Source organism: Fukomys damarensis, unplaced genomic scaffold (assembly GCF_012274545.1).
Source record: "Fukomys damarensis isolate Sample0158 unplaced genomic scaffold, DMR_v1.0_HiC HiC_scaffold_13, whole genome shotgun sequence".
NCBI classification, from domain to species: Eukaryota; Metazoa; Chordata; class Mammalia; order Rodentia; family Bathyergidae; genus Fukomys; species Fukomys damarensis.
In genome coordinates this window covers 1,672,936-1,698,011 of record NW_022900925.1, presented here as the reverse complement: position 1 = coordinate 1,698,011, position 25,076 = coordinate 1,672,936, and the positions used below count along the sequence as shown (strand labels likewise).

The 25,076-nt window shown below is 39.6% G+C and overlaps 1 long non-coding RNA gene and 1 pseudogene across 1 annotated transcript in view; both read right to left on the bottom strand.

The window, feature by feature from the left end:
* Nucleotides 1–5,986: 5,986 nt before the first annotated feature.
* On the bottom strand, nt 5,987–7,923 carry LOC104849964 (annotated as a pseudogene).
* Nucleotides 7,924–10,304: 2,381 nt separating this feature from the next.
* Nucleotides 10,305–25,076, bottom strand: part of LOC104849963 — an 83,377-nt gene continuing 68,605 nt past the window's right edge. The window contains exon 3 of the long non-coding RNA XR_776860.2: nt 10,305–10,374. This is a non-coding gene — a long non-coding RNA (uncharacterized LOC104849963). The remainder of the gene's footprint in view (nt 10,375–25,076) is intronic.

Genomic DNA, 25,076 nt, shown 5'->3' with positions numbered 1-25,076 from the left:
ATTTCGGATGCCCATTTTTGAATCGGGTCTTTATATTTGTGGGGGCTGATTGTGGAATTAGCAGATAGAATCAACAACTGGGATCTCATCTTACTAAAAAGCTTCTGTACTTCAAAAGAAACCATCAGCAGAACTAAGAGACAATCTACAATGTGGGAAAAAAATTTTACCAGCTGTTCCTCAGACAAAGGACTATTATCAAGAATATATAAAGAACTCAAAACAATCAGCTCCCCAAATATAAAGACCCGATTCAAAAATGGGCATCTGAAATGAACAGACATTTCTCAGACAAAGAAGTAAAAGCAGCAAGTAAATATATGAAAAAGTGTCCCACATCACTGATCATTCGAGAGATGCAGATGAAAACAACCCTGATATTTCACCTCACTCCACAAAGAATGGCTGCTATCAAGAAATCACACAACAACAAATGTTGGCGGGGTTGTGGGGAGAAAGGAACCCTTCTCCATTGTTGGTGGGAGTGCAGACTGGTGCAGCCACTGTGGAAATCAATATGGAGATACCTCAAAGAACTTGGACTAGAGGTTCCATTTGACCTAGCCATCCTTCTGCTGGGTATCTTTCCAAAAGAACTAAAAGAATCGTATCACAGAAAAGTATGCGCACCCATGTTTATAGCGGCACAGTTTGTAATACCTAAAACATGGAAACAGCCTATTTGCCCATCCGTTGGAAACTGGATAAAGAAGATGTGGTTTTTCTATAAAATGGAATATTATTCAGCCATAAAGAGTGAGAAAATAGATTCATTCATAGGAAAATGGATACATAGTGAGGATATACTCCTAAGTGAAATAAATAAGTCACACATGTATAAATACTGAATAGTCTCTCTTTCCCAGTTGTTCACCTGGCTTAAATTTCTCCTCTTCTCTGTCTTACTTGGGTGGCTCCATAAAGGACCTTTCTCCTGGACACTGATGGATCTCAATCATAGAGGACACTGATGTATGACAAGCATACAGTCAGCACTCAAAAAATATTTATTGAAACAATGAATAAGGAGAAGGTTTCCTGGATTCAGGTATCTAAACCATTCTTCAGAGACAAGACAGTGAAAGGACAGATTTGCATTTTTGACAAGGGCTGCCACCTGGTGGTGGGATTTCTTTACAGCTTTGGGATGGGGGTGGGGCTTGATGCCCTCTCTTGATCTTGAGGAAAACTGTTTATGGGGCATGTAGGAAACTATTACTGCAAAGGAAACATCCCAATCTCTATCCTCTAAAGCCTACACCTATCAGGTAAGACAAGATCTACACAAAGGGCTCCTCAGAGAAAAGAGGATAAGAATTGGCTGTAATTCAGATGTGTTAATAAGACTGATGACAGTGAAATACATAGGACACACATGTAGATGATGAATAATTTCTCTGGCGTGAGAAACTGCAAGAGTAAATGAGGACCAAAAGGTATAATGGATAATGCAAAATAGGAAGAAAAGGTCCAAAAGGGAAGGGGAAGTAGGAAGGCGAGTGGGGGAAAAGAAAGGAAGAAAAAATATGAGAAGAAAAATGGAAACAAAGTTTTTGTAAATGGGGGGTGGAGGGGTCAAAGGGAAGGAAGGGGATGAGGAAAAAACAAGAACCAAGATATATCATGTACAGGTACAAATTTCCAATTATGAATGTGATCATAATGTATACCTAAAATGTACCAATAAACTTAATGGAACAGCAACAACAAAAAAACTGATGACAAAATTAGAAAGAGTGGCCACTCAGTGTGGACACCTGGAGTGGGCATGGGAAATACAAAGCCAAACTTATTTAATCTTTCTACAGTTAAGTTTCCTTCATTTGGGTAAAATACCTCATTCTCCATCAGGCTGAAGTGACAATGAAATGTAGTGACAGACCAGAGAGGCTGACGCAGGGTGCCAGGTGGATGGCTGCACACATAGCAGCTGCCCTTTTCTGACTTTTGTGCTGCCAGGTTTGTTCTGGCTGAAGCAAACTCTGGCAGAGCTTCTAGGAGACAGAGAGGCTTGAACACAGAAGACCAGAAATTGTCTTGAAACAAACAAAAAAGGAAAGGCTTCCAGAAAGTGCATGCCTCCCAGTCCAGGGGTTCCAATGCTACCAGAGTTAATTGCAAGTTAGTGCTATGTGTAAATGTGAGGTGACGATATAATTATTATCACCAAAAGATGGAACATTTCTTGCCTGCTTCTAGGTCTGAGGGGTTCTCCTTAAGGACAGATAATTTCCAAGAAAGAATGTAATACAGGCTGACTCTAGGTTTAAATACTGTAATTTCAAAATCACAGTATTGGATTACACTCTGATGACAGAATCATTTCCAACATTAATACAGTCAAAGAAATCAAATACAGTCAAACATACTAGAGGCAAAGGATGTGCCAATCACCCTTATCTGATTACACATATACATGAGCTGAAGTATCACTCTGTATTCCATAAATATTATAGAATATTATTATGATAGTAAAACATAAAAATATTAAGAGAAAAATGTATACACTTGAAAAATAATGTATGTATTAAAGAAAACAAGTTCAAAAACTAAGACTTAAGAGCCATAAAAAGGCTTCTATCCCCTAAGCGTCTATATATAATTTATAACTTTCCTTTCAGAATAAATTAGCTACACCTTGCTAGCATGTTCCTCATTTCCTTCAATTCTTTTCCTTCACAGATGAACCAGCAGAGACCCGCTGTAAGACTATGACCCTCTCAATTGTATTAATATTTTGAAATCTGAATTTACGGCCAGTACCAGCATCTTCATTTTCCTATTTTTCGTTCATGTTGCTACAGTTAGATCTGGAGTGCCCAAAGCCTATATGTGAAAGGTTTAGTCCCCAGGGTGGTGCTACTGGGAAGGGGTGGAGGCTTTGAGAGGTGGGGCCTAATGAGAGGTAGTTACACCACTGAGGGACATGTCACAAAAGAGGACTATAGAACCCCAGCTCTTTTTTAACTCTTTTTTGCATGAAATGAGCAGTTTTGTTTCACCATTTTCTCCTTCTGTGATGTGCTGCTTCCTCATGGGCCCAAAACAATGAGATCAACTGGTGTTGGACTGAAACCTTCAAAATTATGAGCTGAAATAACCCTTTTGTAGGTATTTTTTATAGATCTGGGGATGTACCTCAGTAGTAGTGTGCTTGCCTAGCACACACAAGTCCACTGGTTCAATTATTGGCACCACATATAGACACCCTTGTGTACTTTTTTCTTTATAAGTTGCTATAAGGTATTTTGTTATAGTAAAAGAATGCCAAGACGTGTGGACAAAATGCAATCAAATATTCAAATAACTAATAATACTGTACAAATACTACTGTACTATTTACAAAGGTTGCAGCACCCGAGCCAGAGATGTGCTACATGCCACTGCTCTTAACTACTGGTCCTAACAGACTGAAGGAGGAAGTTTAGGGTATCATAATATTGCATAAGTGTCAGCTATCCAGATGCTAGTACCAAATGTTGAGTACTATCTGAATTTAAAAATAAAGGCTTCAGAGTGGCAGTATAGTTCAGTAGTAGAGCATCTGCCAAGCAGGTGTGAAGTCATGTTCCATCCCTACCACTGCAAAAAAAGAAGGGGGAAGAGGAAACGTAATTCTTTTTTTTGGTACAGGGAATGAACTCAGGACCTTGAGCTTGCAAGGCAGGCGGTGGAACCACTGAGCTAAATCCACAGCCTAGAAAATGTAATTTCAAGTTTGACTCAATTATACTGAGTCAAAGAATTTAATTTCATTAAAATAAGTAAAATTTCAGTGAATTTGAGTAAATAGGAGAATAATGATGGTGCCTTCTATTCCAACAGCCCATTAAAGTTTGCATATATTCACAGAAGTTTGCTCAAGGACATCCCTGTGTAGTAGATATGTGGTTACTTTCTTCAGTTGCTAAATAAGGAAGTGAGCACCCCACAGGGTGTGGGGCTTGCCCACTTCACAGCTAGTAGTAAGCCAAAATCTGCTAGAATCCTGAATAAAGGAGCAAATGATTCACCACCATACAGCTAAAAACACCACAAAAAAGACAAGAAGAGGAAGGATTTGGTGAAGAAAACAAAGAACTTCAGGTTGCTAATCTGCTTTTAATTTTTTATAGCAATCTATGTATATGTTAAATTTTTTCGAACATTACAAGAAAATCTAAAAGAAAAAGTCTTCCTCCATGACTTTCAATTCAGATAGCCCTCCTTAAAGATAACCATTCTTACATCCTGATTTATTCTTGCATTCTAAAAAATTATGGGGCCGAGGATTTAGCTCAGTGGTTCTGCTGCCTGCCTCACAAGCACAAGGATCCAAGTTTGATCCCTGGTATCCCCCCAAAAAAAAATCCTCTAAAAAATTATGGTTTCAATATTTAACATATACTTTAAAAATGAAAACAAATGAGGTCATACTATATACACAATGTTGTTTTCCCTTAGTTATACTATGCTACTAATTATATCATACACTTAATAGTATTTTCAAGATCTTTTCCTGCCATTATAGACAAATTTGTTCTCATTTTCTTGGCTACATAATATTCTACTAAAATCTCATTATTCAACCAACCCTGTACTGATAAACACTTACATTGTGTCCAGTATTTTACAGTTATGAATAATGATGCACCCAAGCATGGTAGTACACACCTGTAATACAAGCACTTGGAAGGCTGAGGCAGGAGGATCACTGAGTTTGCTGAGGATCAGTGAGCCAGCCTGGACTATATATAGTGAGTTCAAAACCAGCCTGGAATACATAGAGAGACCCTCCTCTCCATAAAAAACAAAAAGGAAAAGCAATAATGGTGCATCTAAACAATTTGCTCATAAATAGTGCTATCTTTTTTCAAAAATGTTAGTAATGTTAAATAATAAACAGTGGAGAGACTCAGAAGTAAAGTATAGGCAAGGTCCTGGATTCAATCCCTAGCAAACACAATAATAAAAAGCCAATAAAGAAAATAATAAAGATGTAAATAGTAGAAATCCTTGGTAAAAGTTTATAAATATTTAAAACTTAGATCAATATTAGCAAGTTGTACATCAACTATATGTGGTGTGCCAGCTCCTTACACCCTTAGTAATACCAGTAATGACCCACTGTTTTGATTTTTGTTAATCTGTTAGGGGAAACCATATATATATATAATTATTGCTTTGATTAATATTTCTTGAACTATATGTAAATGAGGCTTAGGGCTTAGCCTCAATTATCCTGGCTGTGTTCTTTTTTTGTTGTTTTTTGTTTTTTGGTATCAGGGATTGAACTTGGGTCCTTGTGCTAGTGAAGCAGGCGCCGGAACCACTAAGCTAAATCCCCAGCTCTACCTGTGTTCTTTTTATGTGAACTACACATTTTTCTATTGTGTCCTTTTTCTTTTTCTTATGGATTGGTATAAATTCTTTGTAAATAAGCCCTTTGTTACATATATTGCAAATAATTTCCTCTTTTCACAAAGCTCTTTTTATATTTATTTAACTACAGTTTCATCTTTCCCTTTGACTTTTGTGTTTATTGTTACTTAAACCCAAGGCTAAGCCTAAAAATTAATTCTCTGATGTTTTCTCTTTGTACTTTCATAGTTTCACATTTTATTATTTAAATCTTTACTCCATTTGAAATTTATTTTGTTTGTTTTTGGTACCGGGGATTAAACTCAGGACCTTGCACTTGCAAGGCAGGCAGCAGAACCACTGAGCTAAATATATTTGAAATTTATTTTGATGAGAGAAATGAAATAGGATTCCAGCTTTAGTTTTTCCTGAAGCTTTAATCAGTCTTTTATTTTTAAATAGCATTAAGGTTTGAACCCAGGACCTCACACATGCTAAGCATGTGCTCTACCACTGAGCTACATCACTAGCCCCTTACTCATTTTTTTAAATAGAGGAATTATCCTTACTAATTTTTATCTGCACATAATTATGTATATTAAAAAAAGCGAACAGTGCTAATGGCCACTTTGGTAAAACACAGTTCTCAAACCTCAGACAATCTTTGGATTCTTTGGATGGGTTTTATTCTGAGGATATTGAGCCCTGTGGCCATGACAGCAGTTACCACTTCACACAGCAGCATACACCACTGTTCACCTTCAATACTTTTCTGGTCTATCAGTCTTTCTCTATGTGTATCAGCTACCATAGAGCTCTGTGAAAGTAGCTGCTAGGTCACAAATCTAATAGTAGAATCTATGTAGAAATAAGTAATCTAAAATATTTTGCAAAATCTCAGGAAAACATAAAATGCATCAGCCTAATTTCCATTCCTTTTCATGGTCCAAAATGATCTTGGCCTCCCAAGCAGCTTTCTGGAGTTATCTCTTCATCAGTACTGGCCAGGTATGCAATAGTCCTAAATCTAGTGAAAGCATATAACAAGCAAGCAGCTATGTTCCCTCTGTCACCTAGCATTTTGTCAAAGGAAAAGATACAGTCATTTATCTGGATATAGGAAAAGTCAACATATTTGATAAAGCCATAAGCAACAGATGTCTGAGCAACTTTCAATCTCTCTGCAGTTAAGACCTTGTCTCTCTCTTTTTCCTTCTATTTGCCCATGGATAACTTTAGTCTTTCTCCTGGAAATTCTATGAAGCATACTGTTTCACCTGAATATGTTTCAAACTTCTTGTCTTCCCCTAGCACCACACCAAATCCAGTGTGGGACATTTGAGTTACTTTAGGATCACACCAACCCATCGCTTGAGCAGAAGCAAACAATGTGTTGAAGTACACAGATTGTCCACTGCCCATACATAATCCCATCTGCTTTTTCCTCAAATAGTCCTTATTTAACAGCAGCCAGGTATCATAGATATCACCATCATCTGATTTCACTGTGGTCCATGGTATGGAATTCCCTGGATAAATACAATCTTTCTGCTATCATCCACTTGTGTGAGTGCTTTATCTTCTAATTCTTTTATTTCTTTAAATTATTTTATGACATCATTCATCCTATCTTGTTAGAAGTATTCTCCTCTCTCTATTAGGGTGATGTCCAATGCGTCATACATTTTATTAAACTTTTAGTGGGTGGTATCACAGACAAGCTTCCAAGCTTGTGTAATAGCCAGATCTTTACTCTGGAGCAGAATGACACACTCGTATGCTTCTTTTCTTAGATTTCTTATAAAAGGCCCAAATAACCCCAGGAAGTATACCTTGCAGGTGAGTGACGAGCATGTCAAATTGGGTCTCCCAATCTCCTACATGATTTAACCTGAGCACATCATATCCTGCAAATTCGAAGAAGAAGAACACACTCTCCTATGATAGTTGATGTGAGTGGCCTACATGAACCTCTTTAGCTATGTTGGGAGAAGAAATGTCAATTACAAGCTTTTTATTTTCTCCAACGGCAGGCAGCTGAACTCCATTCATCAGAAGACTGGTCAACTGTTCTGATACAAAATCCTTTCTTATGTGGACATTAATGAAACCAAGATCAGCAATTTCAACTTTTTCAATACATTCATTATTTGGCAGGTGTTTGGTAATGTTTTTCGGCAATTTCTCTTGGATTTGCTTTCTTTTCTTTCATTTTGAATATATGAGAAATATCTATGGTACTATTACACTGCTAATTTTAAAATTTGGGCTGCTGACTTGATGCTATGATCACAGGAGGATTTTCTAAGTCTAGATATGCAACTTAAATGGCACAACCAAAGGCTTCTTGAAGGCAGCTATTAACATTAATATTTTTAGTTGGTCTGTTATTTTCGGCCTGAAGACTCAAAGACTATTCAATTGATAGTTTGATTTAAAATTTTCTTCTTGAAACAGCTACAAATTGGGAGAGCTTCCAATCAGCTATAGCTTTTCAACTGGTTGATTTCAGCAGTCAGAGACTTAATCTCTTTTTAGTGCTGCAGCAGCCATAATGGAGCAGGGAGCTACCAGCATACCCATACTCTTTTCAGCACTTCCTCATCATTGTTTTCGAGCAAAGTAGCCATCGATAATATAAAATACCACCTTCACCCTGCACTAAATCCACTATGTGCCCTAGACTTTCTCCAATATTGCTATGAACTGCCTATGTCTTCTTTTTCTTCTCCTCCTCCTCGCCCTCCTCCTCCTCATCACCTTCCTCCTCCTCCTCACCTTCCTCCTCCTCCTCCTCTTCTTCTTTTTTGATACCTGGGATCAAACTCAGATCCTTGCACTTGCAAGGCAGGTGGTGGAACCTCTGAGTTAAATCCCTGGCCCAACTGCCTATGTCTTCTTAAGTTTCAATATGCTAATGGTTAGTCCCTTGATTACCAGTTTTCAGAATTTTCCTGATTATTTTAGAATATTTATTATTCCCTATTAGGACTTCTCAGCAGTGGTACTATTGACAGTTTGAGAACAGTTAACTGTTGGGAACTGTGCACATTCAAGATGTTTAGCAGCACCTCTGCCCTCTATCCACTAGATGTCAGTATCACCCCCCAGATGTGACACAAAAAATGTCTTCACATATTTGCCAACCCAATGGAAACAAAGGGGCCCCCAGGGAGAATGGATGTTTAGAAAACCCTCGTATTGTTTTATCCATGTTTCCACCCCTGAGTTCTCACTGATATTTTAATTATAATGAAAATTAAATCACAGAATAATTTAGGCATCCCTATTTTATTTAGTATGTTATACTATCACATTTGTTTTATAATCTTTCCATCCAAAAACCATGTATTCCATCATTCCACTTATTTATGGCTTCTTTAAAAGACAAACCTGTCCTCCAAAGGATTTTAAGATTTTTTTAAATATATTGTTTCTTGAACTATTAAGTTTATTCCTATTCATGAACTATTAAGTTTATTCCTTTTCATGCTTTCATAGATGGGACTATTTCTTACATTATCATATTTTCTAACTAGTCACTGATAAGAAAGGAAGTTTTTATTTATTTATTTATTCTGAGATAGGGTCTCACTGTGTTTCCCAGACTGGCCTCAAACTCCTCGGTTCACATAATCTTCCTGTCTCAGCCTCCAAGTAGCTGGGATTCTAAGTGTACACCACTGCACTTCACAAGATAAATCTATTTATATCATCAAAGCAGTATCTATACATTTAGAATTTATCAAGAGTTTATGATGAAGTCAGGAAGTTTGCTAACTGTGACAAGTACATCTTCCATATCTATCAAAGCGACCATGTGGTTTTTCTCCTGTGGCCTGTTAATACTATATATTAGTATTATATTCAGATTTCCTAACAGTCATTCATTCGTGGGTGGCATAACTCCACTTTGGTTGTGATGTAGACTTCTGTTCTTTTCTTTCTTTCTTTCTTTCTTTTTTGGTTTTTTGAGACAGGGTCTCACTATGTAGTTGAGACTGACCTGGAACTCACTATGTAGCTCAGGCTGGTCTTGAACTCACAGCGATCCTCCTGCCTCAACCTCCCGAGTGCTGGGATTACAGGCATGCGCTACCATGCCTGGCTCTTTTATTTCTTTTTAAATTCCACTTGCTAAGATTTTGATCTCACATTTTTGCATTAATATTTGAGAATAAGACTCCTCTGTCATTTTTTTGGGTAATGCTTCATTAACTTTTGGAATCAGTTTTAGGCTGACTTGACAAATATAAGTTGTACTTTCATTTGTTATATTTTAAAACCAAATGTGTATGTATTTTTAGTATGAAATTGCTCCTTAAAACAGTAAAGCTATTATACGGAAACACCAGGCCCTTCCCCTTCACTCCTAAAGCCACATATAGCCTTCAAAGATTCAACTTTTTGAAAACTGAATACGGTAAAATTGAAACATGCCTTTGGAAAAGTAGTGTGCAGTGTTATGTTTTATGACAAGGGCACAAAAATCTTAAATATACCAATATTCAACACCATCACTGGTTAATAATGATACATTCATTTTCCCATTTTAGACAATTTAACACTCTGTTGGAGGCTGCATTTTAACAGTGAGATCACAAAAAGCTTAGCTATCTTATGTTCATGCACAAACACATTTCGTACCAAGATGACCCCAGAACATACATCATCACATTGCCTGGATCCCAAAAGGATTTCACACACGGTGACAAGTGACCTTCTGAGGGGACAGAGTAATCATAGCACAGGCTGTAAACTCTCTGTGGCAAGGACACTGCCTAAAACACTTCCTGACACAGGGTAAGTGCTCAATAAGTAAATGATGAAGGGAGGTACGTATGAATTGCTGACATGCTTCCACATAGCCAAGATGAATAGCCACCTGGGTCTCCTACCTGCAGTGGTCCTCAGGCGGCTCTCGGTAAGCTCAGAGATGGCTCCAGCTGTCGCAGTCTTTTTCAGCCGCACTATCCCTGATGAAGAAGTACTTCCAGGCTTATTGAGCGTGTCTTCACTACTGGCTCTCTTGAGCTATGAGAGATGGTAGAGGGAAAGAGAGAAGATGAAGAGACGCCTCTTCAATAATGAGTGCTGTGAATCAACAGTGCATCCAAGCAGAACTATGGGCCCAATGGTTTAGATACAGAAATGGGGCTTTGAGTAGCACAATTTTGTCAACTGAAAAAATGGAACACTAGACAACCTGTTCCTTTTCACTCATAGGTCAGAGTATGATATTCCCTGTTTCAAAGAACAGAGAACTGTGCTACACTTCCAATATAGTTGTCTCTTCTATGTGCATGGGTTACATTCCAAGACTCTAGTTGATTCCTCAAACCTCAGACAGTACCAAACGCTATATATGCTATATTTCATTCTTACCTAAATCTCAGCAACCTCAAGATACAGTTCTTTTTTCTTTCCTTATTAAGTAGAAAACTTTCACCCTCTCACTTCAGGGAGGCACTATGCAACAGCATATCTGAATTGCTAGCCTCATTACTCTTGCACTTTGGTGCTGATATTAAGTAAAATCATAGTTTTTTGAACCCAAGCACGAAGATATCCCAAGAGCGGATCTGAGGATACACACAGGTACTAAGTGGCCAATGGGTGAGCACTATATATATAGCAAATTAATAAAATGAATAAAGGCATAACTTTCATCCTAGACTGTGTGGCTCAAGATTTCATTACACTACTCAGAATGGCATGCAATAAGAAGTGTGAGGGTTATGTGAGGGTTATATGGCCCAGTGGTAGAACACAGGCTTAGCATGCATGATGCCCTGGGTTCAATCTCCAGAGCCACAAAAAGAAAAAGAAAAGAGAACTGTAAGTAAGAAGCACAAAAGCCAAGTAGGACAGTGAACAAAAACCAGCTAGGTGTGGTGGTACACGTCTGTAATCCCAGCCTCTTGGGAGGCTGAGGCAGGAGGATTGAGAGTTTGAGGACAGACTGGGCAATTTATCAACAACTTGTCTCAAAATTTAAAAAGGTGCTGAGAAGATTGCTTAGTGGAAAGACCCTATATTCAAACCCCATAGTGGTAGTGGGGTGCTTAAACATCTGAGTAAACAGAAAATAGAGGAGGAGAAACAATATGAGTTTCTACCATGTTCTCAACACCAAGCACTCTGTATACATCATTTCATATGGAAAATAAGTCTAAAGGCAAGAAAGACATTTTCTTGGAGGTGAAAAAACACTGCTAACAGAAGAAGGCAGAGTATCTCTACTCTTTTCTTTCTTCCCTATCATGAGAAGGGTAAAAGAAACATTTATTGAAAGGCACTGAAGTCTAAAGACTCCTAAATGAGCTCACACTTGTTGCCCAGATAAATTATGTCTAACATTAATGAGAAAAACTACAAATAAATTCTCTAAACCACTATTCAGTTTTCTTTAAAGAATACCACTGGAGAGAAACAGATCCAGAAGACTGGAGACAGGCAGATGTTCAGAGTCATCCTAATACCTCTGACATCTGGAGGAGAGAGTGTGAAAAGGCCCTCAAATCAATGCAGACACAGAGCAGACAGCCCGTTTGCCACAATGGCTGAGAGTCCAAAGGCCCTGCTCTATATTCCTCCACTGGCTTTGCAAATACAGTATCGAGTTAGAAGTTTAAATATTTACAAAATTTTTAAAAATCTGCTTTTGCATCATTTCAAGGGACACATACAACTATACACTCCCTCAATGGCTTAAAAAAGAAATAAAAAACACTAATACCAGGTGTTGTGATCTCAGCAGGAACTTGATGCCCTGCTATTCAAAAGGGCTGGTACAACTGCTTTGAAAACTGGCAGTATTTACACTACAGGTAAATATTTTCACCCTGTGCTTCACAGTTCCACTCCTTGCTCTGTACCCAAGAGAAGTAAATACATAGATTTATCCAAAGAACATTCATAGCACCTTTATTTGTAACAGTGCGAAACCAGAACAACTGAAATATCCTCCAAAAGAAAGACAAACTAAATAGTGAGATAGTATATTGGAAAGTATAAAGCAATTGGAAAAGAATTACTGATACACTAGCAAATGAATGGATCTCATAACTATTATGCTGAGTCAAAGAATCAGATGCAACCGAGTATTTACTTCCTAATTCCACTTACATGAAGTTTAAGAATCACAACACCAAACAATGGTGAAAAAGTCAGAACACCAGTTCCCTCTGGGTCAATTACATCGGAGAAGTACTAGTAGTTTCTGCATCTACATTGAGTGCAATTACACAAATTTAGACTTACATAAGCCAATGAGCCATTATAAAATTATAATCATTGTATTTTGCAACTTATGGAATACTTTATTTAAAAAAGAAAAAGAGGACTGGGGATATAGCCCAGTGAAAGAATACTTGCATGATACTCTGGATTAAAAAAAAAAAAAAAAAAAAAAAAAAAAAAAAAAAAAAAAAAAGAAAAAAGAAAGAAAATTAGGCCAGGGATTTAGCTCAATGGTTTTCCTGCCAGCCTCACAAGCACAAGGACCCAAGTTTGACCCCCAGTACCATAAAAAAAGAAAACTAGTGTGGAAGTTGTTTGCAAATTGCCTAACACCCTGGTTCCACTCCTGCAAAAGTAAGCCTACTTTTAAGTTTTGTTTTTTTTTTTTTTTTGGGTACCGGGGATCAAACTCAGGTCCTTGTGCTTGCAAGGCAGGTAGCAGAATCACTGAGCTAAATCTCTGGCCCTGTAAATCTACTTTTGTTTCTATTTTTATTTGGCAAAATAGGCATTATGGTTTACATCTAAAATGTCCTCCAAAGCCTCACTGACTCCCAAGTAGGGCTTTGGGGAGTGGCTGGTTCATGTGTGGTAGTGGATTAGTCCTCTGATTGGTTTAGCATGATTCTTGGTGTGGCTGGATGGATTTACTGAAGACAGAATCCTCAACCTGTGGTGCCAACTAATAGGCCTATATTAGTTGGAATATAAAGGGGAAGGAAGACTGGCTGCCTGCTGCCTCCTGCCTGCATGCCATGAATTGTTTATCCTCTGCCAGCTGCCCTACCTTGGAGCCATCCGACTATGGACAGAAACTTCTACAAACTGTGAGCTAAAATAAACCTTTCTTCCTTACTTGTGGGTGTTTGGCATTTTGTCCCAGTGATGAGAAAGTAACTAAGACAATAAACGTTAACAAATTTTACCATTTTAACTACTTTAAATAATTCAGTGGCATGGAACATACTCACTACTATCACCACCACCATCTCAAGAAATTTTTAATTATATCAAACTCAACTCTCCTTAAACAGCTGTCATTGATTTAAAAAGAGTTATTGTTGGGTGGGGGATTTAGGTCAATGGTTCCACCACCTGCCTCATAAGCACAATCATGATTAAGGTTTTAAAATTAATTAATTATTAATGATTTACAAAATAATATTAAAAGGATGCTTTGTGTGTACTTTCAGTTGGATGTCAACATGATTATATTTTCTGGACAACAGCACAGTCACCTAGGTTAGTAACCAGACAAATACAACACAAGTTGACACAGAAGTTGCATTATTGCCCTTCTTATAATGACTCTGTCATAGTCTTTTCATCTCCCATCTCACAGTGAAAAGGTTGTTTTGTGCAAGCTTTCTAACCTCTAAAATCAGCCATCAAATTACCAGTATAGTGGGTGCTCAATATTAAATGACCACGATCCATTAATGTCAGCAGCTTTTTCTCAATAGAAAAAACTATTCACTCTGCTAAGAATTGTGCCCAGGTGCCTCTCTAGTCCCCAAAGGAAAATCAGTTCTGATTTTAGACTGAAAATTCCCAAGATGATACCACAAATGAAAAGGGGAAACCACTGCAGTTAATAATTCTTAACACAATAGTGCGAGGAATACACATTTGGCTCTGCTGTTCCCTTCTCTGACAGCAAGTCTGACTTGAAGTGCAGAATTAGCAAACTCTCCAGCAAAAGACCCAGAGAGTAAGGGCACAGTCTGCAACCAGAACAGAGATCCAACAAATGATGGCACTCCTACCAGGGCCAGAAGTAAAAAGGCCACAGCCTCCAGCCCCAGCCTCTACCTTGCCATTGTTCTGGGGTGCAGAGCTCGTCCTGCCCACTCTTCCTTCAGGGGTTGGTTCCTGAAAATGTATAGTTGCAGTGAGACAATAGAGGACAGGTATTGGTAAGCAATGGGAAGACTCACTTTGGACACTGCAAGATGGCCTGGCCCAGCAATAAAGGTGGCACCAATGCTATTCAAAAGAATAGCAAGAGAAGCCCAGCATGGGAAAATTAGTGTCTTAGCAAAACCCAGTCTCAAAATTACAAAAAGGATATATATCTCAACAGGGGTGACAGAAGCGGTAGTGACCAGGATGGGAGAGCTGAGAATCCCTTCAAATAAACTCTAAAATACAGCACTTAGAGTTTATTGTTCTGAAGGGGAAGGAGGGAGTTGGGGACACAAACAAGGAAGGATAAGGCATCTATCCCTGTGTGCCAGGTTCCCAGCAATCACAATGGAGGGAGGCAGCCCAAGGGGTGGTGAAAAGTGTGCACCCAAGCTCTAGAGAGATACTAAGGCTGGATCCCTTGGCCTTTGATCTGTTTCTGTTCCACCACCCTGGACACTATAATTTAGCTAAGTGTTTACTGAAAACCTACTCTAGGCTGGGTGTGCAGCCTTAGTATATGTAGTAGACTTAGTATACATGTATCCTTTGTCTAGAGTATGAATGTCCAAATGAATCAAGTGGTCCCTGCCTGCACAGAGTTGCAACCTACAGGAGCCAATTCCTGTACAACTCTGCAAAACAAAATATAGGCAGTAGGAGCTGCATAAAAACAAAATGTTGCATAGGTACATAAGAGTAGGGGAGGCCCAAGACCACACAAAGGAGGTAATGATTAGATTTTTATCAAGCAAAAAGGGTGGTAAAGCATTCTGGAGGGGGCAGGTATGTACCAGAGAGTTGAGAATGGGGAGTGGCAGCCACTTGTCCCAATACTCCACAGAGAGAGGGCTTGGGTTCTCAGCTCCTCTATTTCCTGGGGTACAATGATAAAGAATTCAGACATCTCCCGGTAGACAATAGGAACACCCACTCATATTAAACCAAGAAAGCAATGTGGCTGGATCTGTTGTGGAGAGCCATCTCTCTGAGAAAAGGAAGCAGGGGCATCAAGGTGAGGGAGAAAATAGTATGTGGACAGATTCAGCTAAAAGGAGGCTGAGTTAAGACAAAGTGGTCTTCATTTTGAATGTAAGAAAGATAAACTATGTCAGTGTTCAGGAGTAGAATTAAGAGCATGAGTAGGTGGAAAGGAGCAAAAGATAGGGGTTCAGCACAGCATGCGCCTAGGGGTTCTTCTAAGTCCTTTACCTGCATGTTCCTTATCATTCCAACCACAATCCTATAATGTACATCAGAACACATTAAGCAATTTGTTCAAAACTGTATGGGTGAGGCAAGTTGGTATTTGAACCCAAGACTGTATATCCAAGGCCTATAATTTTTCCTTGACACCACCAGTTTGAAAAGCCATGGAAGCCAGAAGCCAGAAGCCAGGAGCCTCCTGGCTGCCTCAGAGGGCTAGAAGGCAAGCCTTGCTACGTTAGTGTGGTAGCATAGTTTAGTGTACAAGGGCACTGGATTGAAATCCAGACTGTCTTGTTGATCCTGCTTGTGTCAGTTAGTAGCAGCTGTAGGACCTTAGGCAAATTCTTTCACCTCTCTGTGCTTTGATATTTTTACCTACAAAATAGGTATAACAATGGTACTTATCTCACAATGGTATTTTGAGGATTAAAGGATTTAATCATGTGATGTGCTTAGAACAATACCTGATTCACAGTATAAATTCAATAAATGGCAGCTATAACAGCCACTAATGAAACTTGTTATTTTAATTACTATTATCTTGTGAAAACAAAATTCAAATTAAGGCAAGGATGAGAGGGAATATTTTTAGGAAAAAATTAGGGCAGTGCAATGGGGATACCAGAAGGCACAGCAGAACATCAAGTAAGTCATTAACTTCCCAGAATCCCAGCCTCTTCTGATAAATCCATTCACCAACAATATTTAGTAAGATGTACAATGTGCTTGCCTGTGGTGTTCTAGGCACAGGTTGGTGTGCTATAGTCTGGATATGGTCTGAGTGTGTCCCCAAGAGTCATGTGTTAGAAACTTGGTCCCCAGTGTGGTAGTATAAAGAGCTGATAGGATCTTTAAGAGGTAGGATCTAGAGGGAGGGCATTACAGTATTGGCCCCTCCATACTTTGGGGTTTCCTGTCTCACATTTGATCTCTCTCTTTCTCTCTCTCTGACACAGGCTTCCACATTGCATAGCCATCTACCATGAGTTCCTCATGAGAGCCAAGCCAATGCCAGGGCCATACCTTCGAATCTCTGGAACTGTGAGGTAGAAAGCCTTCTTTTCTTTATAAAGTTAGCCAGTGTCAGATATTTCATTATACTACCAGAAAATAGACTAACATAGCCAGGGATAATAGCTGCTTTAGAGGGCTATCATGAGAACTGTAAATGAAGTTTTTAAAATATGTCAGCACAAGGCCCATGCTCCATGAATGATGGCTGCTCTTAAATGTATTTTTACTTTATACGTGTAATATTACATATGTATGTACCTATTACATAAACATGCAATGTTAGCTCAGAGGTCCACTTCTGAGTTACCTTTGCAATGACATTCAATTCTATCTCTGGACTTTGGGACTCTACTCCGCATTACAGATGGATCTGGTTCTGTCCTTTCCAGGTTAGGATAAATAAGATGTGCTACAGGCCAATGTGGTGCCATCTCCTTACCAAGAGCTTTGAGAGTTTGCACAGCAGCAGAGCTTGCTTGATTTCTTTCTTTTTCCTTTTCTTTTCTTTTTTTGGTGCTAGAATGAACCCAGGGCCTCATGTACACTAAGTAAGTGCTCTACTACTGAGCTGTACCCTCAGGGAGCACAGCTTTTAAAGGGAGTACTTTATTCTCCTACAATTCCAGGAAGAAAGACTGATGGCTAAATTGGACAAACCATTTTTTTTTTTTTTTTTTTGAACAGGGGATTGAACTCAGGACCTTGCGCTTACGAGGCAGGTGCGGTGCCACTGAGCTAAATCCCCAGCCTTGGAAAAATTTAAATATTGTATTGTTTCTCCTGTGTAAGAAACCCAAATGGTAAATAAGGAACCTAATGGAGGATAAACATTGGGAAGAAGGAAGAACATGTCTAAATGGGAAGCAGGGAAAGGGAGCAAGGAAGGCGAAGGGAAGGAAGGGCAAAAGAAAAATAAAAAGATTGGAAGGAAAAAAATGGAAACAAAGCTTTTGAAAGTGAAAGGGAAAGAAGGGTTTAATGGAAGGGAGGGGAATAGGAAAAAATAATTAAGATATATTATGTACAGGTACAAATTCCCTATTATGAATGTAATCAATATATATGACAAATATGTACTGATAAAAAAATAAAGTTAAAAAAAGACTGCTTAGAAGCTTTGCCAGGAGCCAGAACATAAAGACTGTAAACTGATCCTACCTGTCCTTGGAAATAAACGGCTGAAGCTACTCATTCTACCACTATTTTTGGATGCAACATCAAATAGGGAAAGCCTTTTCTTCTATTCACGGCTGCATTTTTGGTTTTCTTTCCTGGTCATCCAATGCAGTTTCAGTACCACTCTTCCTTTCTGGTTTGTTACAGAAGACTCCTATGAAGGTGTGTGCTTTGGTGTTGCTTTGATATGTTTAATAAGTATTTTCACTAAAGGTGTCACTGATATTTAAGCTGCTGAGCACCTGCATATGGAGGCTCACAAAAGGAAAATGTTTAAATAGCTCACAGATTAAAGTAACTATGAAATTCTTCTCCACTCCACAAAGATGAAGGGGAAACCTAAAGCTCTGGAACCACCAGCCATACCATAATCCAGCTTTTACCGGCAGATGACATGTTACGGTCACACATTAGTCCTCAAACATGAGCAGGCATCAGGACTTGGGGAAGAGTTAGTTTAAATATAGATTTCTGGTTGTACCTCCTCTTAAATCCACCTCCAACCTACAAATCTCTGATTCCCTTGGTTTGAGGAACCCTCCCCGCCCCCGTGGTTCTATCACATTTCCAAGTGATCTTGATCTGCTAGACCAGGGACCATATGTTGAGAACCAAAGTTTTAGAGCAACACCGTCCATGTAAATAAATATGAACCACAGGGGTAATTTTATATCATCCAGTAGCAACCCCCAAAAACAAACCAAACCACTATGATGAATGTGATCAACATATATGATAAATGTGTACTAATAGAAAAATAAAATTTAAAAAATAAAAGCTGAAAAAAAACCTTAAACTGTCAAAAAAATAAACCCAAATAGGGCCAGAGATTTAATTTAGTGTTAGCGTGCCTGCCTCAAAAGCACAAGGTCCTGAGTTTAATCCCTGGTAAAAAAAAAAAAAAAAAAACAGATAAAAGAATAATATTTTCTTTAAATGAATATATGCAAAACATCATTAACATGAAATCAATATAAAATACAGTTGTGCATCCCTTAATGACATGATTAAGTCATGAAATGCACTGTTAGGTAATTTTATCATGTGATCATCACAGATGGTTACTTCTACCAATCTAGATGGTACAGCCCACCATATACCAAGGGATACAGTCTATGTCTCTTAGGGTCATGATGAATAAAACAACACATGATTAAGACAAGCACAAGAGAAAAGGAAACACTCAAGAGACGCAGTAAACATGAGACACAGGAGGCTGCTGAAAAGCAAACATTTTTCTTTATAACTAGAGAGAACATTCAGAATAATGATTGAAAGTATAGGAAATATATAAGCCAGGAACACAGTCATTTATTATCACTATCAAATTTTACATACTGTACATAAATGCACATTCTTTTATGTAACTGGCAGCTCAGTCACACAAATATATTACAAACACATAAGTAATGCATGTGCTACAACATTACAACAACTATGACATCACTGGGCCACAGAGATTCTTCAGTTCCTTCTAACCTTATGGACTACCATCGCATATGTATCTGTCATTGACCAAAATGGCATTATGTGGCACGTGACTGTGTATTAGTGAGGTATAATGTATCTTTTTGTGCCAACTCTTCAAATGTGGAGTGTATGCAACTTTGACTAGCAACATTTCAGGGCTTCACTGTCACAAGTGGTTAATGGCTACCATATGTGAAGCATTCAGTAAAAATGATCCCAGAAGACTAAAAGAGTTCATGAAATTTACACAATACACCCACACTAAATGACTGCACTTTCCTTAGCCACAGCACACTCCTCTATAAGGACTCAGGGGGCCACAACACAGCCCTGATCCCAGCAGACTAGACAGGGTCAATATGTGGCTCATGCCTAGCCAAACAAGACCTGTCCCAGGTTTTTATTTCTTGTCTGGATTTTATTTTTATTTTCTTCTTTCTATACAAATTTATTAGGCACTTACTATGTGCCATGCACAGAGACAAGCTGTACAACATAACAATCCACAAAGCAACTAAGGCACTGCCCCGAGAGCTCAGTCTGGCAGAGGTGGACAATCAAGAAATCATCCAGCTGGCTGGGGATTTAGCTCAGTGGTTCCACCACCTGCCTTGCAAGCTCAAGGACCCGAGTTTGATTCCTCAGTACCAAAAGAAAAAAGAAAAAGAAATTATCCAGCTGAAGTCTAAGAGGCCTGGCTTTGAAGAGGCAGTGGGAGGGTGGGAAGACCTTTGTAAAGGTGATGGGCATCCAGGCAATGGGCCACTGGAGATCTGGAGCAGAGGGGATGTCCAGGTTCCTGCCCCCATGCCTCTTGCTGCAGTGCGGGGACTGACCAGGGCAGGAGTGGGTTCAGCACTAGCTGCCTCAGGGGACTGGGCAGAGGATCATGGTGTCTCCCCTCCCTCTCTTCCTCTCTCTCTCCTCTCTGGTTTTTTGAAACAGGATCTTGCTATGTAATTCAGACTACATTGAAATCACTATGTAGCCCAGGTAAGCCTCGCCTTGTGGGAAGTGCTGGGAACCTCCTCTTACACAGATCAACATGGGCCTAGTAGGAAATGAGCAAAAAAGTGGCTATGCCTTCCAAGAGATATGGGAGGTTCAGCATGCTGGCCCCCATGAATCATATGTACATTGGAGGAAGCCAGTTTCAGCATGCAACAGACAACTCATAGGGCAGAGGCAAGTAGAGATGAACAACAGAAAGAAAGTCCTGGGCTGTTTCAGGTCCTGATCCATCCTCTTGGAGCTCCCATATTGAACCCTCATGCCCACAGTAACATGGAAACCTTAAGGTCTTAACATTCCTTATGTACTCAGCTGTCTGTATCTGCAGGTGTATACCAATAGGTTCAACCAACCTCTGGCCAAAAATATTTTTTAAAATTAAATCTGTACTAAATATGTACAGACTTTCTTCCTCATCATTATTCCATACAAAGTATAGTACAACAAGTATTTACAAAATGTTCATATTGTATTAGATATTATAAATAACATAGAGATCATTTGAAGTATATGAGAGGAGGTACACAGGTTATATGCAAATACTGCATCACTTTATATAAAGGACTTGAACATCCATGGCTTTTGGTATCCATCAGGATACCAAATCTTCTGAAACCAGTCTTCTGCAAATGGTGAGGGACAAATAAATCTCTTGTTGGCTGGAGCAAGCACAAGCCAATGTTTCATCATTTGCATGTCAGCTTTCCATCCCTGACATAAACAATTTTTTTTTTTGTACTGGGGATTGAACTTGGACCTTGTGCTTGCCAGGCAGGCACTGTGCAACTGAGCTACATCCTGGTCCCCTGACAAAAACAATTTAAGGTTTATTTTGGCTCACAGTTTCAGAGGTCTTAGTCATGATGGCTCTATTGTTTATGAGACTGTGGTGAGGCAGAAACATCATGGCATAAGGGCACAGTAGAGGAAAGCCATTCACCTAACGGCAGCCAGGAGGCAGAATGAGAAGGAAAGAGACAGAGAAGGAGGCAGGGACAGAACATAACCTTCAAAGGCCCACTAATATCCTACTCCAACTGGGTCTCACCTCCTAACAATTTGTTCAGCTAGGAAATCATCAAAGGATTAATCCATTGAGGAGTTTAGCTCTGTCATGATCCATCCGGTTACTCCTCTAGGCTCATCTCTGAACACTGCTGCATTGGGGATCCAGTTCCCAGTACATGAGTCTTTGGGTACACTTTCTGTTTAAACCACAACAATCTGCAATCTGACTCACAGTTCTGGGCCTTCTAGATGGCCAGAATGGGGTGGCCTGTTGAAACCAGAGCACTCTAGGTGCCCTTATAATTTATGAGGAAGATTACACCAACATCTCATCCTGTGTTCCTATGTCTCCTGCCTTAATTCTTTGACTGCTCCTGCAGCTCAGTCAGTTAAATTAAGGAATTCAGTTCTACTTTTGGTGATTTGTTTCAATTTTAATATGTATGTTCATTTCTTATAAACTAAAGCAAATAGAGTAAAATACTGACTACTGAGTCCAAGTAGTGGTAAATGGGTGTTTGCTGTGTAATTCAACTTCTCCCTCTGCTTGCAATTTTTCACAATAAACTATTAGAGAAAGGAGATCTACTTGCTTTTCTGGCCATCAGCATTTTCTCTTTCTATCTGTTCTCTGGATTTTTAATGTTCTTCCTCTACCACAACCACAGGTGGAAAAAGAGATGGTTGGAATAAGGAACAATATGAAGGTCTGACAGAAACAGGCATGGTTCAGTTCCTTCTACTTCTCCTTCCCTTCACCCATGGCATTCTCTTTCTCCAATCAATCCATAAGAGCCAAGAGTTAGAAAGTGGAGCAGAAATCTCTAAAGAAGGAGGTGTGTGTGGGTGTGTGTATGTGTGGGTGTATCTGTGTGTGTGCACGCATGATGGAATAAAAGCTAAGAGGGAAACTAAGGCGGGGTGAGGAGGGGTGGATGGAGGAGGACAGGGGCATAGTGGACAGTGAATAGTGGAAAGGGATGATATCTCTGATAAGGTGCCATCCAGACAGAGAGGGCAGTCAACACAAAAATGCCTGGGATGTCCAAGGGACAGTCATCACAGTCACCAAGAAACCAGAGCTCTGGGGGCCAGGGAAGAGGGGAGGGTGACAGTGTCCAAGGGGGAATGGGGTCAGGTCTTGAGGGTGTCACTGGCCACTTCACTGAGTGAAGACAGACATCCCTAAAGGGTTTTAAGCAGAGAAGTGACAGGACTTATTCATTAAAAGGACCACTCTGGCTTCTGCTAAGAACAGAATGTAGAACACAAGGACAAAGCAGAGGAGTGGTTTGGGAAGGCAGGGTGAGGAAAGGTGGAAGTATGGAAGGCAGGCCATAGGGGAGGTCACAGGAAATGGTTGCAACCGACATATTTTTAAGGCAAAAGTGACAGCATTTCATTGAAAAGGAGGAAAGAAGCTGGCATGGTGGCACATGCCTGTAATCCCTACACTCTTGAAGGCTGAGGCAAATGGACTGATTGCAAGTTGAACCCAGCCTGAACAACTTTGAGTCTTAGGCTTGCCCTGGAATAATAAACAAACAAACAAACAAGGGCTGGGAATGTAGCTCAGAGGAGCTCACATGTAGGAGTTCTTAGGTTCAACTCTCAATATCACAGAAATAAAAAGGGAAAGAAGAGAAGGAAAAGGAAGGGAAGAAAGAAAAGGAGGTCTTAAGGATGATGCCTGGGGCCCGGCCTGAGCAACCAAAAGGATGGCACTCCCATTTATTAAAGAGAAAGACTCAGGAAGAGCAGGATTAGTAGTGAGGAAGGTGGAAGGGAAGGAATGTCTAGTTTTGAACAACTTACACTGAAGGCAGCATTTGGACATTTAAGGGGTCATGGCACAAAGGCAGTGGGAGGGGTCCTGGCCAGAGGTACAAAGGTAGACACTGTCCAAATGTAGTACTAAAAGCCAGGAAAACAGAAAGGCCAGGGATTTAGCTCAATAGCACTGCACCTGCCTTGTAAGTGCAAGGTCCCAAGTTTGATCCCTGGTACCAGGGGGAAAAAAAAAGCCAGGAAAACAGACACTGCCTCTTGAAAATATGATAAGGACACTGCTGCCCCTCTGGGCGTGTGTTGGAAATGTGATGATACTTTTCTGAATGCTACTTAGATTAGATTGCTACTGATATGTAATGGGTGTCATGATGGCAAATCTAAATGTCCTATAGTATATATAACAGTTTTTTCACAAAGAACTTCACACCACCCACCTAGTTTTCACAGACCGTGGAAACGTATGCAGGTGGACACTTTTTTCCCCCAGTTCTTGAGGTTGAACATAGGGCATCCAGAGTTTATGCCCAGTACATTTTAATTTTTTTCTTTTTTAAATTTTGAGACAGGATCTTACTAAGTCACTAAGTTGCCCAGACTGGGCTCAAGTCTGCAGTCGTCCTGCCCCAGCTTCCCAGAGTTCCGGGATTATAGGCATGTACCACCATGCCTGGCTGGAACATCTTTTTATTACCTTCATTTTAGACATAAAAACAAGGTACTATTACATGATCCTAAGACACACTGAACTTCCTAAGACTACACCATAATAAGGGAAGAAGACTACACTTTGCAAGAGCATTTACCACTTACAGTCACATGTCACCAAGAGGACAACCTGAGGCAGGCTGCATGGTCACAGTCATATCTACAGCCTTCTCCGGAGCACCCTGAGTCCTTTGCAGCCATGTTCAGGCATCAGCAGGTGGAAACACACACCATTTAATACTTTCCTTTTATCCTAGAGTCAGAATCTGACATTGATTTTTCAAATACCTGTGTGTAGTAGGTATATGGTCTGGATTTCATCTCAGTACAGCAAAGGTACAATCAATGTGGCACAGAGAGAGGATTGGACATAAGAATGAATGCAGCTGGAAAAGAGATGAGTCTAAACACTGTGCCTGGCCCACTTAACACCAGAGACCAAGGGGAAAAGGAAGGAGGAGGAGAAAACGAGAAAAGACTGCATTTCCTGATGGGATGTTGGTAATTAACAGTGTTGACAGGTCAAACAAGACAAGGACAGAGAAGATAACTACATTATTGGGACAAAAAGATTAAGGGAGACTTGACCCCTATCCAGGTAGATGCTGGAGTCTCCATATAGGGCAGAGGACCTCAATTACTGTGCTAAAATATTTCATCAGATTCCCTTTCTTTTTTTTTTCTTTTTATTGAGTTTATTGGTACAATCTAGGTATACAATACAGTTACATTCAACATTGGGATTCTGTACCTTTACATAATAAGTCTTGATTCTCATTTTTTCCTTGTCCCTGCCCTCCCTTGACCCCCTCCTCCCCTCCCCATTTACAAACACTCTATTTCCATTTTTTCAGTTTCTCATATTTTTTCCTCTCCCTTATTACCTTTCCCCCACCACTTTCCCTACACCTTTAGCCCTTTACTTCCTATTTCACATTATTAATTATCTCATTAGGATCCTGTGTACTATTATAGTTTTTCACACCAAAGAAACTATTTGGTATTTCAGTTAAAGAAATCTCTGTATGAACATTAAAAATAGGGCAGATTCCCTTTCTTGACCCCAGAGCTTCCCCTACAGAGCCATTTGCTCTGTTCCCTTAGGTCAAGACATGTTGGCTGTCTCGGGCCCCTCCTCAAACCCTGAAAGACCACTGATTGTCAACTGCCCCCTTCAATCCTCCCACCTCAGGGGCTCGAGGATG